We start from the raw sequence: 17,382 nt of genomic DNA, 5'->3' as shown, positions 1-17,382 counted from the left end.
TTTATTTTACTTTTTATTTTTCTTAATGGTTAAAAAAATAACTATTAGTGAATTTATATTTTTTTATTTATTTTTTAATGGTTAAGGACGTTTAAAAAATAATTAAAAGTAAATAAAAAAAGTTTTGTGTACTAATATGTAAATTTGTGAGTACATTTAATAGTTTCCTAGCATTATCCATATTTTAAATAGGCACGAGACTTAATTTAAAAAGAACTGCATTATTTAAAACGCGAGTTTTTATTTTAGAAAGAAAAAAAAGTAGATTTAGAAAGTGTCGGCAGGAAATTTTCTTTCCGTAAAAAGACATAGGCAGGTCGACAAGTCGGTAAGAAAGTTGGTTAGTCAATCAAAAAAATTAAATAGCTATTATATAAAATGAATTTTTTCTTCCTTTAAAAAATGTAGCCAAGTCAGTCAATATGGACTTTTAATGAATTGCGGGAAGTTGCACAAAACCTTCGTATGCGTTCATGGCCCAGAGTACGCATTTTAATGAAATGCCGGAAGAGTTATAGAACCTTCCCGTATCATTCAAAGAAATTACGTTTGATTTTAATCTTCCTCTGCATGATTATTTGATTTTAATCTTCATCGAATCTCAAGTCAAGGTACAATGCTCTGTTCTTTTTATTATTTACATCTGAGAGAGGTCACTAAGAAAATGCCCTCCAACATGTCCCTGTAGGTTAAGGTGGCCGACTTGAGATTCGATGAATCTAAAAGTTATTGCAGAGGAATGGGATGCATAGTAGCTGCCAACCTATGTGATCCTCAATGAAGGTAAATTAGTGGAAAAAGTAGGGGTTGCAAAGAAAGAGGAATTGCAGTTGATTGAGAATCTCTGTTCTGGTGAAAACAAACTGTAGTGCTCAAGTGACACCACTTAATGAGTAAATGAGTAATTTACTATTAACATTGTGGAAGACATGGAATTAATGAGTGCTATTACTTGTGAAATATGGATTTAAATGGTTTCCGTTTAGATTCGCTTATTTATTCTTATTATTTTTTTATTATTAATTACCCTCTACCCAAATTCTAAAACTTTGATAGAGGAAACTGCAGTCACATATATCGGTTTAGAAGATGCTTGGAGAATAAGATGAGATGAGAATTTTGTGAATAGTAGTAAGATCTGAGGACAACAAATTGCCTAGACTAATTGTGGGTGACTGACTACTTAGACAGAAGCATCGTGGGATGGCCTCTTTATTGGTGAGAAACTCAATACCATGATTACCATCATACAAAACTAGTCAGAGTTAGACGTGAAGGTGAGTTCATGATTACTATTTGTCATATTAAGATTTTATTTCTTTCTCTTTTTCACTTTGCCGTCACAATAATACAGTACCTAATTCTATAGTGCATTATTATAGATACCTATTATAATAAAAAGAAAAAGATAGTGCATTGATCGATAAAACTTCATTGAGAAAAATTAGAAATCACTATCGAGTCATCGATTCAAATAAATGGAGTATGGACTGTCAAGACTCAAGACTGATGCAGGGAATTGTGTCATTGTGGCTATTTCATTTTAATATTTTGATGCTGTAAATTTAAATTTATTGTGATTTGTAGTTTTAAATTTAATTTTATCATTTGTGATTTGTAGTTTGATTTAGTCATTGTATTAAAATTTTAGTTTTGTAACTTATTTTTTACAGTATTTTAGATTTTTTGAATTATCTTTTTACATTATTATTTTTAGTTTTTAAACAGAGGTGGGCCAATCTAAATTTCAGATTGGGCCGTTGGGCCAGGCCCAATATGAATACGGCAACTGAGCCTAGTTGTGGGCAAGCCCATTATTAACGTTTTTATAAGCAGTTGGAAGCCAGCTAGAAATTACCTCCAACAAATTAACAAAGACTTCCATGCAAGTCCATTATTATTATTATTATTTTTTTTGGATAGAGCAAGTCCATTATTTTATATATAATAATCAGGCTGGCTCAATGGTAAGGTCAATTAGGTCATTGCCTAAGGCCCCACTCTATGTAAGGTCTTTAAAATTAAAAATAATGTGTTTTTTTCTTAATTTTTTTTTTGAAAAAAAATAAAAACCATTTCATTATATAAAATTTTAAATAAATTTTTTATTTTTTAATATGTGCAAGGCCTCATAATACTAAATTTAATATTTAATACAATAAATTATTTATATTTTTAATAATTTTTTAAGATCTTGTTAAATTGAGGTGTTAAATTTACATTGAGGTCTTATTTTAAGTTGTAGCATTTAATATAAATTAAAAGAAAAACTTTATTTAAAAATTTTAAATAAAATCTCATTTTATTGTATTATAATTACGAATGACTAACTTAAATTTTATCTTAGATCTTAATTTGTATTGAGCGATCCTGATAATAATATAGCTATTTTCCAAAAGTAATATTCATAATTAAAGCATATATGTTAGAATTAATTAATGGTGTCACCGGCAAATAGAGTCAATGGATTGGACCTACTAGGGGTGTGCATCTGGATCCGGATCCAGGTGTCCGGCCATAACCAGATCCGGATCCGGAGTTCAAAATCCGGGCGGTTATCTGCCCGGACTTAATCCGGGCGGATAACCGGATTCAATCCGGATATCTGGATTTTTTTATTTTTTTTTGTCTTTAATCCCGGATATCCGGGTTATACCCGGATTCAATCCGGGTTTTGAAAAAAAAAAAAAAATTCTAAAAAAATCTCTATAATTTAAAAAAAAAAAATTATAGCACTTTTTTTTAAAAAAAAAAAAAAAATCTGATCTCATATTTAAATTGCTCAGATTTTTTTAAAAAAATAATTAAAACACTTTAAAAGAATTTTCTAAAAAAATTAATTGAAGAACAAAAGAAAAAAAAAATGCAAACTAGATAATATTGTTGTTATATCACAATGCAAAACATAAATTTACAAAGAATAAAATAAATACTAATACATCACAGCTAATTAAACTAATACATTAACCGATAAAAAAGAAAAGAAAAAAAGATCATCCTTCAAGACAAAAGAATGATCACAATCTTCCTCTCCTCTTGCTTGTTCTTCAGATGGAGGATCTACAGCATCATCTCCTTCCACATATCTTCCAGACCATCATCTTCAGCATCAATTTGATAATCCTACCAATAATTAGAAGGACAGGATAAAAATGTTATCAAAACAACCAAAAGGGCAACAGATAACAGTAGCTAATTCCAAATGTTACAAAAGGCAAAAGAGAATCGTTTCCATATTAAAGTAGTAAATGATGTTAGAACTTAAATGGGTGACACTTTTGTGCTAACATTTAGGTGAAAGCCTCTCTTTCTTTTTACTTTCTGAGTATGTAGTGTTATAGAATCAATGCTGGTGGACAAGTCCACTTTTTTCTGTCACTTTCTTTGCAATTTGAAGAGGGGGACGCAGGCATTAGTGGAGTTAATTTAGTATTCATTTCAAGACTTTTGTCAAGCTAAAAACGCATCCTCATTGACTTATTTTCAAATTATATTTCGCAAAGAACATAAAAAAAAGTAACCCATTCACAATAATTTCAAGACTTTCTCTCAAGTTTCTTCACTCGGATAATCAATGATTTGATTTGAAAAAAATATGGAATGTAGTGAAGAGAAAGGAAAATGATGACTACCTTTCCAAACCTAGAAAATCAAACACAAATTCAAATAGACCAAGCGAAAATTAAATACAAACTCAAAAAAATTCTAACCAAACCGAAAGAAAGACAGAACAAAGAGAGATTAGCATACCCTCAATTTCGAGACAGATAGATTCGCAATTGGCACGTAGCCCAGAACTACTTGGGTTACGATATTCATTTTTAACTTTTATTTTTTTAATATGGCGTGATTAGCGGTTAGAATACTTCCAAGTCTATTTGCAGAATTTGCATGAATAACAACGATGACTACAATAATGCAGACTTTTGATGGCCTGACAATTGCCTGGATATAGATCTTGATGTTGCATGATCTAGTAATCTACTTGGAACTTTCCAGCTCAGGTCTCTTCAGTAGTACTGTTCTTCTCAGCTCTTGTAGGACTAAAGATGTAGGGCAGTAAAATGATCATTAAATTCAGACGCAGTAGTCAAAAAGTTACTAAAGTGGAGCTGCGCATGCTGAACCTTCCCCCCAATAAAGACGATGACTACAATAATAGACAGACTTTTGATAGCCCAACAATCCCCCTGCCTAGATAGATCATGATGTTGCAAGATCTGTCTGAGGACAACAAATTGCCTAGACTAATATGGCGTGTTGCAAGATCATGATGTTGCAAGATCTGTTCTTCTCAGCTCTCGTAGGACTAAAGATGTAGGGCAGTCAAATGATCATTAAATTCAGATGTAAGAGTCAAAAAGTTACTAAAGCGGAGCTGCGCATGCTGATCAATGGAGCCAGCATCAGATGTAAGAGTCAAAAAGTTACCAGCTCTTTGAATAAAATGACAGCTAGCTAGCTAGGATGTCTATCACTACAATATCATGTCTATGATAGTAGTTCTTATGCTAATAATTTAAACATAAAGAATATCAAACTTTTAAGATTACTAAAATATCAAGCACATTCATATTACTGAAGCCATTGCGGATCCAAGAATCTACTTTAACACACTCAGTCATAAAGTTTGTGATCATATCATGGAAATAAATTGGGAAGTGCTGAGGAATTGCTACGCGTGTTAATTTATTAGGCTTTGCATAAATAACGACGACTTAAAATAATAGAATAATTAAATATTCTTCTAATACGCGTGTTAATTCCTACTAATTAAATATTCTTCCTAAGAATAAGTTTTAATAAGTCTCCTACTTTTTCAAATTTTGATAAAAACAAGTTTAAAAAGATTTCTCAATATATCTAAACTTAATTTTAATAAATAAATCAAGACCAATGCAATGACTTTTATTTTTTTCTAAAATGACGGAATTTCCAAAATAGCAGGTACTCATTAAGCACGTGACAAGTGAATTTTTGTTAACATTTTAACTTTAAAAATTGTTATGTAGCCTTTCTTCAAAAAAAAAAAAAATGTAATTTCTCAAGTAGTTAAAAGATACATGATAATATTTTAAATAGACAAGAGACTTAATTTATAAAAAAGATGAAAACAATCTATTCATCATTCATTATCTCATTATCATCTTATCATTCCATAATATGATATTAAATAATATGTTCATAAGTGAAATATAATAAATAGTCTCTAATCGTCTAATGCCACATGATAGAATGATGAAAAGATAATGAGAATATAGATGATGAGTAACATTACTCTAAAAAAATACTGTATTATTTAAAACGTATGTCTAAAAAGTGGCGGTAGGGAAGTTTTCTCTACCTAAAGATGGACCAGTTTAGATATAAGAAGTATTTCATTTCATCTCATCTAATCATTATAATTTTTTTTTAAATTCTCACACAAAATATAATAAACAATTCAATTTTTTGTAAATCCCAAAATAATAATAATAACAAATAAATTCAAATATAAAGGAGTCTCAATCTCAAGTTGTTTATACAATGGAGCCAATCACAAATCTCAAGTTGTCTATATAACTGAGCCAAACAAATTAACAAACCAAGCATGACCAAGAAAGAAAACAAGCTCACAAACAAAACTCTTAGAGTAATTTTATACATCTCTTGAAAAATTCAAAATTAGATTAAGGCTCAAAATTAATCTTTTCTCATAAACCATCAAATTGCATTTTTCACATATGCATGACCTAATTAAAAGTTTAAATTTTTTAAATTTGAAAGATGATTGATTGTCATCTCTCAAATGTGCATGATAAGTTTGAAAATTTTCAAAAGTAATTGATACTATTTTTGACATATGCAAAATGTAGATGATTTTGTTTGAAAATTTTGAAAAGTGAATCATGTCATCTTTGATAATTGTAAAAAAGATGAACTTTTATTTAAAAATTTTGAAAAGTGAGTGGTGCCCCTTTTTTACATGTGAATCTTTTTAAGTTTGAAAATGAAGTCTCATATACTTATAAATAGATCAATTGAAATCTTCAAATTCACAACAAGAGCGTACACACATCAATTGCAAAATTTACAACATTCATTCAAAACTTTCAATCTCTCATTTCTAAATATTGAGTCTTAACATTTGTTCATTTTGACATATATATATATATATATTTATATAGTTTGTGCTGTATTATTTTTATTTCACTCATTGAAAAGTGTTCTATGATAACTTAACAATTATCAGTTCTTGTATTAGTAAAAAAGTGTGTATAAACTGAGAAGGTTTGATGAAACCACCACACTTATAAAGTGGAGAGTATTTTCCATTTATATTTAATTACAAATTGTATGAAATAGAAATAATTACATATCAATTTGAGGACAAATAAATGGAAAGTATATACAAAAAAATCTCCTAGAATTAAAGGTCAGTTATGTCACATATGGCAATCCTTAGATTAAGGTAAAGTATCCTCAACATAAACCCAATGCGTATAAAAGGCGTTCTATATAAAAAATAGTTGAATCACCACGTGTAAAGTGGTTGTAAGTGTAGAGAGTATTCTACACGAATTTTTTATAGTGGTACTGCTCAAATGTGTAATAGGTTTCTATCTTCAATTGAAGAATGTTGAATTGTAAATTTGGATATTCTCAAGAGGTAACTTGAGGCGAGAAGGTAGGTAGTGGGGCTGAAACTCGTTAAAATACTGAGTTTGTTTCTTTCTTACCCTTACTCTTTATATTTACTACTGTTTCGTATTTTGTTCATATTTTACATTATCTATTTGGTTTATAATTATTAACTTTATTCAAGTTTTAACTTTCATTTTAATTTATCTCATCTTAACTTACTGTCCAAAACATTACATAGGCAAGTCCACAATGTCGGTAAGAAAGGTTGGTTCGAATCATGATTGGAAAATAAAGTAGCTACTAATTTGCAGTCACTATCAAATGAATTTCTTCGATCATACTCTAAAAAATGTAGTCAAGTCAGTCAATAGTTTTACCAAATTAATTTATATTTTTGACATCATCTTATTAAATACAAAATGAGAGAAATTGCGCAAAACCTTCTTATACATTCATAGGCACTATGTACGTACGTGTTAATGAATTGCAGAAAAATTGACATAACATTCTCATGTCATCCAGAGAATTATTTCTTTTTTTCATTTTATTTTGATCTTTTTCTGAAACTTGTTAAAATACTAAGTTTGCTTCTCTCTTATCCTTACTCTTTATATTTACTACTGTTTCGTATTTTGTTCATATTTTACATTATGTATTTGGTTTATAATTATTAACTTTATTCAAGCTTTAACTTTCATTTTAATTTATCTCATCTTAACTTACTGTCCAAACCATTCCATAGGCGAGTCCACAATGTCGGTAAGAAAAGTTGGTTCGAATCATGATTGGAAATTAAATAAAGTAGCTACTAATTTGCAGTCACTATCAAATGAATTTCTTCGATCATACTCTAGAAAATGTAGCCAAGTCAGTCAATAGTTTTATCAAATTAATTTATATTTTTAACATCATCCTATTAAATACAAAACGAGAGAAATTGTGCAAAACCTTCGTATACATTCATAGGCACTATGTACGTACTTGTTAATGAATTGCAGAAAAATTGATGTTGAACCCAAGGTTTCAAGTTTTGTGTAATTATATATCTACACATGAATTTTGATGATAACAAATAAATTCAAAGAATAAAGAAGTCTCAAGCTCAAGTTGTCTACACAATGGAGTCAAGCACATCAAGGAAACAAGCATGAGCAAGAAGGGAACAAGTTCACATTAAAGTTATAGAGTAATGTTGTAAATCTCTTCAAAATTTGAAATTAGGATTAATGCTCAAAATTAATATTTTTTCATAAAGCATTAAAATACATTTTCCACATGTGCATGAATATTTTGAAAATTAAATTTGAAAATTTTGAAAGATGATTGATTGTCATCTTTCACATGTGCATACCTTGATTAAAGGATTGAACTTTGAAAATATTAAAGATGATTGATTGTCATCTTTCACATGTGCATGTTTTATTTGAATATTTTCAAAAGTGATTGATGCTTTTTTAGACTTATACAAAAGGTAGATGATTTAGTTTGAAAAAATTTGAAAAGTAAAGTATGCTCCTTTTGTCATATGCAAGAAGTAAAAGATTAGGTTTGAAATATTTGAAAAGTAAAGTGTGCTCCTTTTGTCATATGTCAAAAGTAAAAGATTAGGTTTGAAGATTTTGAAAAAATGAATGATGTTGTCTTTGACAATTGAAAAAGAAGAACCTTTTATTTGAATTTTTTGAAAAAGTGAATGATGTTGTCTTTGACATGTGAATCTTTTTAAATTTGAATATGAAGTCTCATATGCCTATAAATAGATCATTTGAGAGCTTCACATTCACAACATCCAGAGCATACAACATTCATTCAAAGCTTTCATTCTCTCTTCTATAAGCATTGAGCCTTAATCCTTGTTCATTTTGAGAGATATAGTTTGTGCTGTATTGTTCTTATTTCACTCATTGAGGAGTGTTTTCTGATAACCTACCCACTATCAGCTTTTGTATCAGAAAAAGGGTGTGTATAACCCTTGTGCGTGTAGAAAGTATTCTATACGGGGAATAGTTGAATCACCACTTGTAAGGTGATTGCAAGTGTAGAGGGTGTTCTACACGGATCCTTTGTAGCGGTGTTGTTCAAAGGTGTAATAGGTTTCTATCTCCACCTGAAGGAGGTTGAATAGTGAATTTGGGAATCCTCAAGGGGTAGCTTGAGGCGAGGACGTAGGCAGTGGGGCCGAACCTCGTTAACATACTGAGTTTGCTTTTCTCTTACCCTTACTCTTTATATTTATTGTTATTTCATATTTTGTTTATATTTTATATTATATATTTGATTTATAATTGTTATTTTTTAATACAACCCAATTCACCCCCCCTCTTGTGTTAGTCATCTGGGCAACAATTGACATAACCTTCTTATGTCATTCAGAGAATTATTTCTTTTATGCATTTCATTTTGATCTTTTTCTGGACCATGACTAGGAAATTAAGGAGAACATGAATGAGCGACTTGTGATTAGACTTGGATAAATATAGACGTTGAATGTACTCATACTCATTTTTTACGTTGAAAATCTAATTTAACAGTACACTACAACAAATATAGGTTTTAGTGATGGATTGAAGATAGTGACAGTCTCTAAACCGTCACTAAAAGTCATTTTCTGTGACGGTTTGTGAGAACTGTCACTAAATGATAGGGAAGAAATTTTTAACGTTTGGACGTTTTAGTTAATTTGTTCGCACGTCACAATAACGTCCGAACGTTACGCATATTTACGTGCGAACGTAAAAATTTTAGCGCCAACGTTCGAACGTTATATGTAATTACGTGCGAACGTATCCACAAGATTCGAACGCATATTTGTAAGGTTCGAACATTATATTTTAATTTGCAAAAATTAATCATAATATATATTTGTTTAATATTAAGGTTGCATAATATTAATCGTCATTGAGAGTATAAATTAAGCTACAATACATACATTAAATAATATTGTCAATTACATATGTCGAAAATAGAAAACAAAATTTGATTATATAATAACAAATGACATTCAGAAGTACTGCTGGTTTACAAAAGATCGAAACTCTTCAGTCAATGTCTCAACCTTATTATTTAGCACATCTACATGATTTGCAAGATGTGCGACAGCTTGATCTATATATGCAATCTGTCTATCGATCTGTCGGTCTATATGCGCCTTCATTTCTGTCATCACTGCATCAACCCAAGTAGGTCGCACATCCCCTGCAGATGCAGTCGCCGGCTGCTGGCTAGTACTCGCAGACGGGGGAGCAACACCGGCCCCAGCCTCAGTCGGAGGAACAAGATCTGATATAGCAGTAGCAGCAGCATGACGCCGAGCTGAGCCTCTCCCCTGTGCAATGCTTCGACGGTGTGTGGTAATGTCGATGGGGCTCATCTGGTTTAGTACCATCTCCTCCGCCTGGCGTGGCACTCCCCGGGCTAGTAAGAGGCGGCTGATGATGACTCCGTACGGGAGATTATCCGTCGTAACAATGTTGGCCTCGTAATGGATCCGCTCAAATATAACGAGCGGCAAGTCAATGGGATCTCCACGTGCCAAGCAAATAAGGAACTGTGTGCGACCCCGACTGAATGTGGTCTTATGTGCCACAGGGTCTATATTTGTTGCAACAAAAATTTGCAACATACGGAAGAAAGGCAGCAACTGATTCTGGCTGAAGGAGTTCGACCTATCCAGCTTCGTGCGGTCTGTGCTGGTGAGGATGTAGAAATCCTGATCCCGCTCGTCATCACCAACCTCTAGAGCAATATCCTCACGTTCGGGCCGATCTTCCTGTGCATTGGGCATAGTGTCAACAGGGCCCGTAGATGAAGCAGAAGTGGCTGGATCTGCCTCAAATGTGCCAGGATCAAATGCAGCTATTGTGTCACTAGCTTGAGCAGCTGTCGCCTCAGGCAGTATCCGGGGAATCAGGAGTAACTCGGCGATAACATCCGCCGAGAACTCAAACTGTACACCACGTATACTGAGGGTATGGGATGATGCATCGTTAGGCATGGTGGTCATCCCAATATAAAACTCCCGGACCATTGAGGGGTAAATCTTTCCCCTTAATGTGCAAATTGGGACCTAGCCTCTCGTGACAAAGATGTCTCTAAGCGTCTTCCGCTCCCAGCTGAGCTCATCGAACTGATTAATTAAAATTTCTCGTTCACCCATGACAGTTCGTGCCCCAAGCCGAGCAATGTCCGGATTGCCTTCATCCCTCCCTCGTTTCCTTGTTGTTATAAAGTGAGCCATATCCTGAGGAAAAAAAAATACAAGTTAAAATATAATAAAAAAATCTCTAAATTTTTGCAGATTTATATACATATTACGACATATATGGATTATACAAAATTAAAATATCATCATTATAAATTTTCATAATTTTGACAATAAATATATTAAGAAATTCAACTATTTAAATACCCAAAATAGACTATAAGAAAAGAAGAAAATATAAATTAAATTAAATAAAGAAACGTTCGAACGTTACACAATTGACGTTCAAACTATAAAATTATGCTACTTAGAAATAAATTACGTCCGAATGTACAATGATTTCACATTCGAACGTAATATTAAAAATCGAACGTAAACCATTAACATTCGAACGTACTTAGTCAAACTAATATAACAAAATAACGTCTGAATGTAAATTTACGTCTGAATGTAACTTCGAAGAAACGATCGAATGTACTAAGCAACGTAAATTTGATCCGAACGTCTTATTTATACGTTCGAATGTTCTATTTACGTGAGAATGTATGTATCGAACGTCATATTTAAACGTTCGATAGTACATTTAATAAATTCGCACAGTGACGTGCGAACGTTACACCTTAACGTTCGGACGTAATGAACTTGAAACGTCAGACGTTCGGACGTATTTGCTAACGGAAGAATTCGAACGGTTTACGTTCGGACGTTTTATCCAACGTCCACTGAAAACGTTGGATAAAAAACGTTTGAAGGTTAAATTTTACGTTCGCACGTTACAACGTAACGTTCGGACGTAAAGAACTTAAACGTCACATATTCGAACGTTTGTTTTGTAACTTTCAAACGTACGAGACAGAACAGCTGAGTCAACTCAGCCATTTCTGAAAGCTTCGAAACACACGTTTTGAAGCCAAAAAAAAAAAAACATAAAACTACTCTATAGGCTATGGGGAATGTTTTTATGGTGGTTGTTTAAGGTTTAACAAGCAATGGTGGCCGGAAATTCAAGAAGAATATCCGGCCTTGTTGGGTTTCGAATATAATAACCCACCGATACATATAAACATCTAGAGGAGACGGGGAGGGCACATTACCTTTTAGTGACGGTTGCGGTGGCGTATGGCGGCGGATGCGGCAGCGAGCGTGGCGGAGAAACGACATACGGTGTGTGGAGAAACGACGAAATGAGTGGTTCGGCCGTCGGGGAAGACTATATATACAGTTAACGTTCAAACGTTTAATTAAATACGTTCGAACGTTTAATTAAATACGTGCGAATGTTATACTGAAACGTCCGAACGTTAAACGAATGACATTCGAACGTTTATGAAGTAAATTATATTATTTATATAGTTATAGAAGTACTAATATATAATAACTATATAATTATATATAGTTATATATATTATATTATATAGATAATAATGATATAATATATAACTATAGTATAGTATAGTTTATATAATATTTATTAAACAGAATATACGCGATGTATTTTATAGTAAGCCATTTATTAAATATTATAATATTTAGTATATATTATAGTATATATTATATACTATAATATAGTATATATTATTAATATATTATAGTATATGTATTATAACTATATTATCACTAATATAATACACTATAGTAGTATATTATATTAGAGTACTATAATATATATTATATATTATATATATATATATTCTAATATATAATCTAGTGTATATATAATAGTATATTATATTAATAGATATACTATCTATATATATAGTATAGATACTATTTATATCATATAGTATATATAATAGTATTAATATATATACTATCTAGTATATATAATATATATACTAATATAAATACTAATAGTATATTATATTAATAGTATAATATTAGTAAATAAGAAATAAATAAGTAGTTTAATATATAATTATATTATAATATAACATTAAGTCTTATTAGATTAAGAATCCCTAATGCAAATCTTAATCTAATATATAGTATAGTATTAGTAAATATAATATAAATAAGTACTATATAGTATAATATAGAACTACTATAACAATTAAATTTATTAGATTAAGAACTAATATAATACAAATTATAATAAACTATATAGTATAATATTCTTCTATCTAAACTTTTGTTTAACAATATATAACACATGGAAATTCTTGTTAGTAGTTTTTAATTCAATGAACATGGTTGAGGTATTGTTGGTAGTGTTTTTTGTAAGATATTGTATGACATTGCATAAATAACCTTAGACCCGTTCGGGAATTAGTGTACATTTAGGTGTACAATAATTCCTGAATTGTCCAGTGTGGACAGTTTGAGATTATATTATCTGTATTGCACATTCATGTTATTCCCACTGAACATGTTTAGTATGAAATTTCGGTGTCCTTCTTTATTGTTCTTCGGGTATACTGTTCATAGGGTCACAATCCCTCTATGTGAACATGTATACTTGGAGAACTATGGGGAGGTGCTGTCGAAATTTTTACTGACGTGGAAAGTAGTAGAGTGATGGAACTTGTGCAATATGGATAATATAATCTCGAATGGGATAGGACCAACTACCTTCAGAAAGAGTAATTTGAATGGGAGCATGACATGCATGTGTATTATAGTATACAACGTGTTACTAATAATTAAGTGTTTATAGAAATGGATAAAAGTTGGATGCAGCTAGGCGATAGACTTGGAAATGATTACATACCCTATGCATATGGAGTAAGAACCTTTATTGATTTTGCAAGGGCCTCTACTGATAGTCGAGGTTATATTAAGTGTCCATGTCGAGGTTGTAAAAATTTGTGTGCGATAGGGTTGGATGAAGTTGAAAGTCATATATTTGTGAATGGTATGGATTTGGGGTATACTCGATGGGTACTGCATGGTGAGCCGTATGCACAATCAGTGGATAGATTATTTGGTCATCCGAATTATTCGGGGCACATGGATGACGATCATGAGCGAGATGAGATGGAGGAGATGTTGAGTGATATTGGAGCTGGGATGTTTATGGATGAGGTTGACGACAATGCCTCAAATGGTTGAGGGAATGATTCTGGGAATTTTCCTGCAATGTAGGAAGATGCAAAGCGTGAGCTGTATCCAGACTGTACAAAACATTCCAAAATGTCGTTTATTGTACGGTTGCTGCACATTAAGTATTGTGTGGGATGTCGACCAAAGCAATAAACATGGTATTAGAGTTATTTAACGAAGTGCTTCCTGAAGGGTCCGCATTGCCGAAGAACTATTATGAAGCGAAACAGTTGAGAAAGGGATTAGGGTTTGAGTATAAGTCCATACATGCATGCAAGAATGATTGTGTATTATTTTGGAAGGAGAACGAGGAGAAACAAGAATGTCCTGTATGCGGAGAGTCGAGGTGGAAGGGTAAGAAAAGCCTGCCAGTTAAAGTCTTGCGATATTTTCCATTGAGACCTAGGTTGCAAAGATTATATATGTGTAAGAAAACAGCTCACGATATGAAGTGGCACAAGGAGAAAAGAATTAATAATGACGGATTTATGAGGCACCCAACTGACTCACTTGCGTGGCAATTTTTCGATAATCAGTATCCAGAATTTGGGATAGAAGCTCGGAACGTGCGTCTGGGACTCACATCAGATGGATTCAATCCTTTTGGAAATATGAGTACAAGTTATAGCACTTGGCCTGTAGTGTTGATTCCGTACAACCTTCCACCATGGAGGTGCATGAAGGCGCCCAACTTTTTGTTAACTTTACTTATCCCCGGCCTGAGATCACCTGGGAATGACATTGACGTATATATGCAGTCGTTGATTGAAGAGCTGAAAGAGTTATGGGAAACAGGTGTCAGAACTTATGATGCATCGATGTCGACAACTTTTCAGATGCATGCTGCGGTAATGTGGACGATAAATGACTTTCCTGCATATGGGAATCTTTTCGGCTGGAGTACTAAAGGGAAGTTAGCGTGTCCGACGTGTAATAAAGAAACTACTAGTGAGTGGTTAAAATTCTCAAAAGTTGTGTTTCATGGGTCATCGACGTTATCTACCAAATAATCATGCATGGAGAACAGAATCCGCTAAGTTTGATGGGCGAGTAGAGGATAGAATTGCACCAAATGAGTTGTCTGGGGAAGAGATATTGGAACAATTGATACATGTGGCAGCGAAGAATTTTGGCAAAGGTCGGGGAAAGAACAAGAGAAAACGAGGTGCAGCAGAATTGAATTGGACAAAGTGTAGTATTTTTTTTGACTTGCCGTATTGGTCATCCTGCATGTTGCGACATAGTTTGGATGTAATGCACATAGAGAAGAATATTTGTGATAATATATTGGGTACATTGATGAGTATTAGTAAAAAAATGAAAGATACGATTAAGACGAGGAAAGATCTTGAGAGAATGAGAATTAAACATAATCTACATTTACGGGTGGAAGGTGATAGGGTGGTCATGCCGCATGCATGTTTTATGATGACAAGGGAGGAGAAGATGGACTTCTGCAAGTGGTTGCAAGGTGTGAAGCTGCCAGATGGTTATGCTTCAAATATCAGTAGATGCGTAAGCCCTGATGATTGGAAAATTGGTGGATTGAAAAGTCATGACTGTCGCGTATTTTTGCAGAAGTTATTACCGGTGGGAATTCGTGGGAAGCTAACATCTGCCGTACGTGTTGCCATAACTGAACTATGTATGTTTTTTAAGGATTTGTGTGCTCGGGTAGTAAAGAGAGATTTGCTGCAGAAACTGGAAGAAGACATTGCTATTATATTATGTAAATTCGAGCAGATCTTTCCACCATCATTTTTTGATGTCATGGTCCATTTAGCAATACATTTACCCCGGGAGATAATGTTGGGTGGACCGATGCAGTTTCGTTGGATGTATCCAGTTGAAAGATATTTGGGTCGACTGAAACGCACTTTTGGGAATAAAGCCAGAGCTGAGGGTTCAATAGCAGAGGCCTATATACATGATGAATGGTTAACATTTTGCTCTTTATATCTTTGTGGTGTTGAGACACGATTTAATCGTCAAGAGCGAAATGCTGATCTTACTGCTCCGCCTCCTCGTGAGCTATTAGTGTTTTCTCAGAATGTACGACCCTTGGGTGCACAAATGGGATACGATTTACTTGATACAGAGTTGGGTAAAGTTCGGTGGTACGTGCTAAATAATTGTCGGGAGATTGAAGACTATCTCAGGTATGTCGTTGTAAAAGGTTTAAATATTTCTAGATTCAATGAGGTTAAATATAACTTTTGTGATATAAAATAATATGATTTTGCATATATATATATATATATATACAGTGAGCACATGGACAAACTTAAGACGGAAGGCGTAGAGAATATAGTGGCAAGACACGAGGAAGAATTTTCTGGATGGTTTGAACAGTGTGTATGAACTAAACCCTACTTGATATGTTAGATTATAAAAGTTTTAACTCTAAGTAATATTTAATTAATAACATTATTTGAATTGTTAGATTTTGGAACAACGTGCTCGTGATCCCGAATCTGTCTCTTTTGAATTGTATGCATTGGCCCGTGGTCCTTCAAATAGAGCACTTCGATACACTGCATGCACGGTTCGAGGTTATAGATTCCATACTCTGGACCGTGAACGTAATAGAAAGACTCAAAACTGTGGTGTGTTGGTCGAGGGTAGTCATGGAACAGATGATATTGATTATTATGGTGTCATTCGTGATATTATCGGATTGAAATATCTTGGTGGGTCTATAACATATGTCTTTAAATGTGATTTGTGGGATTTAGGCGGTGGTTGGGTTTCGATATATAGGGATAATCATTTTACGAGTGTAAATACTGCATATAAATGGTACGAAGATGATCTATTTGTATTGGCTTGTCAAGCTACTCAAATCTATTACTTGATTGATCCAATGAAAAATGCTGATGAAGATAGTGGAGAGATAACTTGGCGAGTCGTACAAAAATTTGTGCCTTGAAATATATATGAAGTAGAAATGAATGCAGATTACGATACTAGTGGAGATGAAGATGACACTCCGAATGTAGAGGCCTACCAGGAAGATGGAGGGGGTATTAACTTATTTGTTGACCTTAGTGCACTCGAGTTGCTCCCCTTATGTAGAGATGACGTCCCACTCATCCATCTCGATACGTCTGTATTAAATGATCATTCAATTCAAGAAAGTGAGAAAGAAGTAGAAGAGTCAGAAGAAGAAGACGAAGAAGAATCCGGAGGGGAAGTGGATAAGGAGGACGAAGAAGAGGTTGATGATGATGATGAAGATGTTATAGAGAGAGATTCTGAAACAAGCACGGAAAATATATCCGAAGATGAAGACTAAAAGTACTAAAAACTTTATTCATATATGAGTATAGATTTTTATAATAATAATTAATTTCATTTAATTAAATTTTTTTAGTATATATAATTAATTTCAAGTATGCCGCCAAAAAGACAAAGAAGAAATGTGCCTCCTCTACCAAGTCCAAGTCCCGAACCCGTTGAGGAATCCCCACCTGAAGAGTCTGTTCCTGAAGATGAAGTTAACACTACAGAGAACGATG

General features: G+C 33.0%; 1 long non-coding RNA gene across 1 annotated transcript; it reads left to right on the top strand.

Annotated features, from left to right (window-relative positions):
- The first annotated feature begins 456 nt into the window (after positions 1–456).
- LOC122294446 lies at positions 457–972 on the top strand. The gene is made up of 2 exons (XR_006237621.1): positions 457–611; positions 689–972. It is a non-coding gene; the product is annotated as an uncharacterized LOC122294446 (long non-coding RNA).
- The last annotated feature ends 16,410 nt before the right edge of the window (positions 973–17,382 follow it).

The sequence above is a fragment of the Carya illinoinensis genome, chromosome 14, assembly GCF_018687715.1.
Source record: "Carya illinoinensis cultivar Pawnee chromosome 14, C.illinoinensisPawnee_v1, whole genome shotgun sequence".
NCBI lineage: Eukaryota > Viridiplantae > Streptophyta > Magnoliopsida > Fagales > Juglandaceae > Carya > Carya illinoinensis.
Note: the sequence above shows the minus strand (reverse complement) of the source record. Positions and strands in the feature narration are given on the sequence as shown.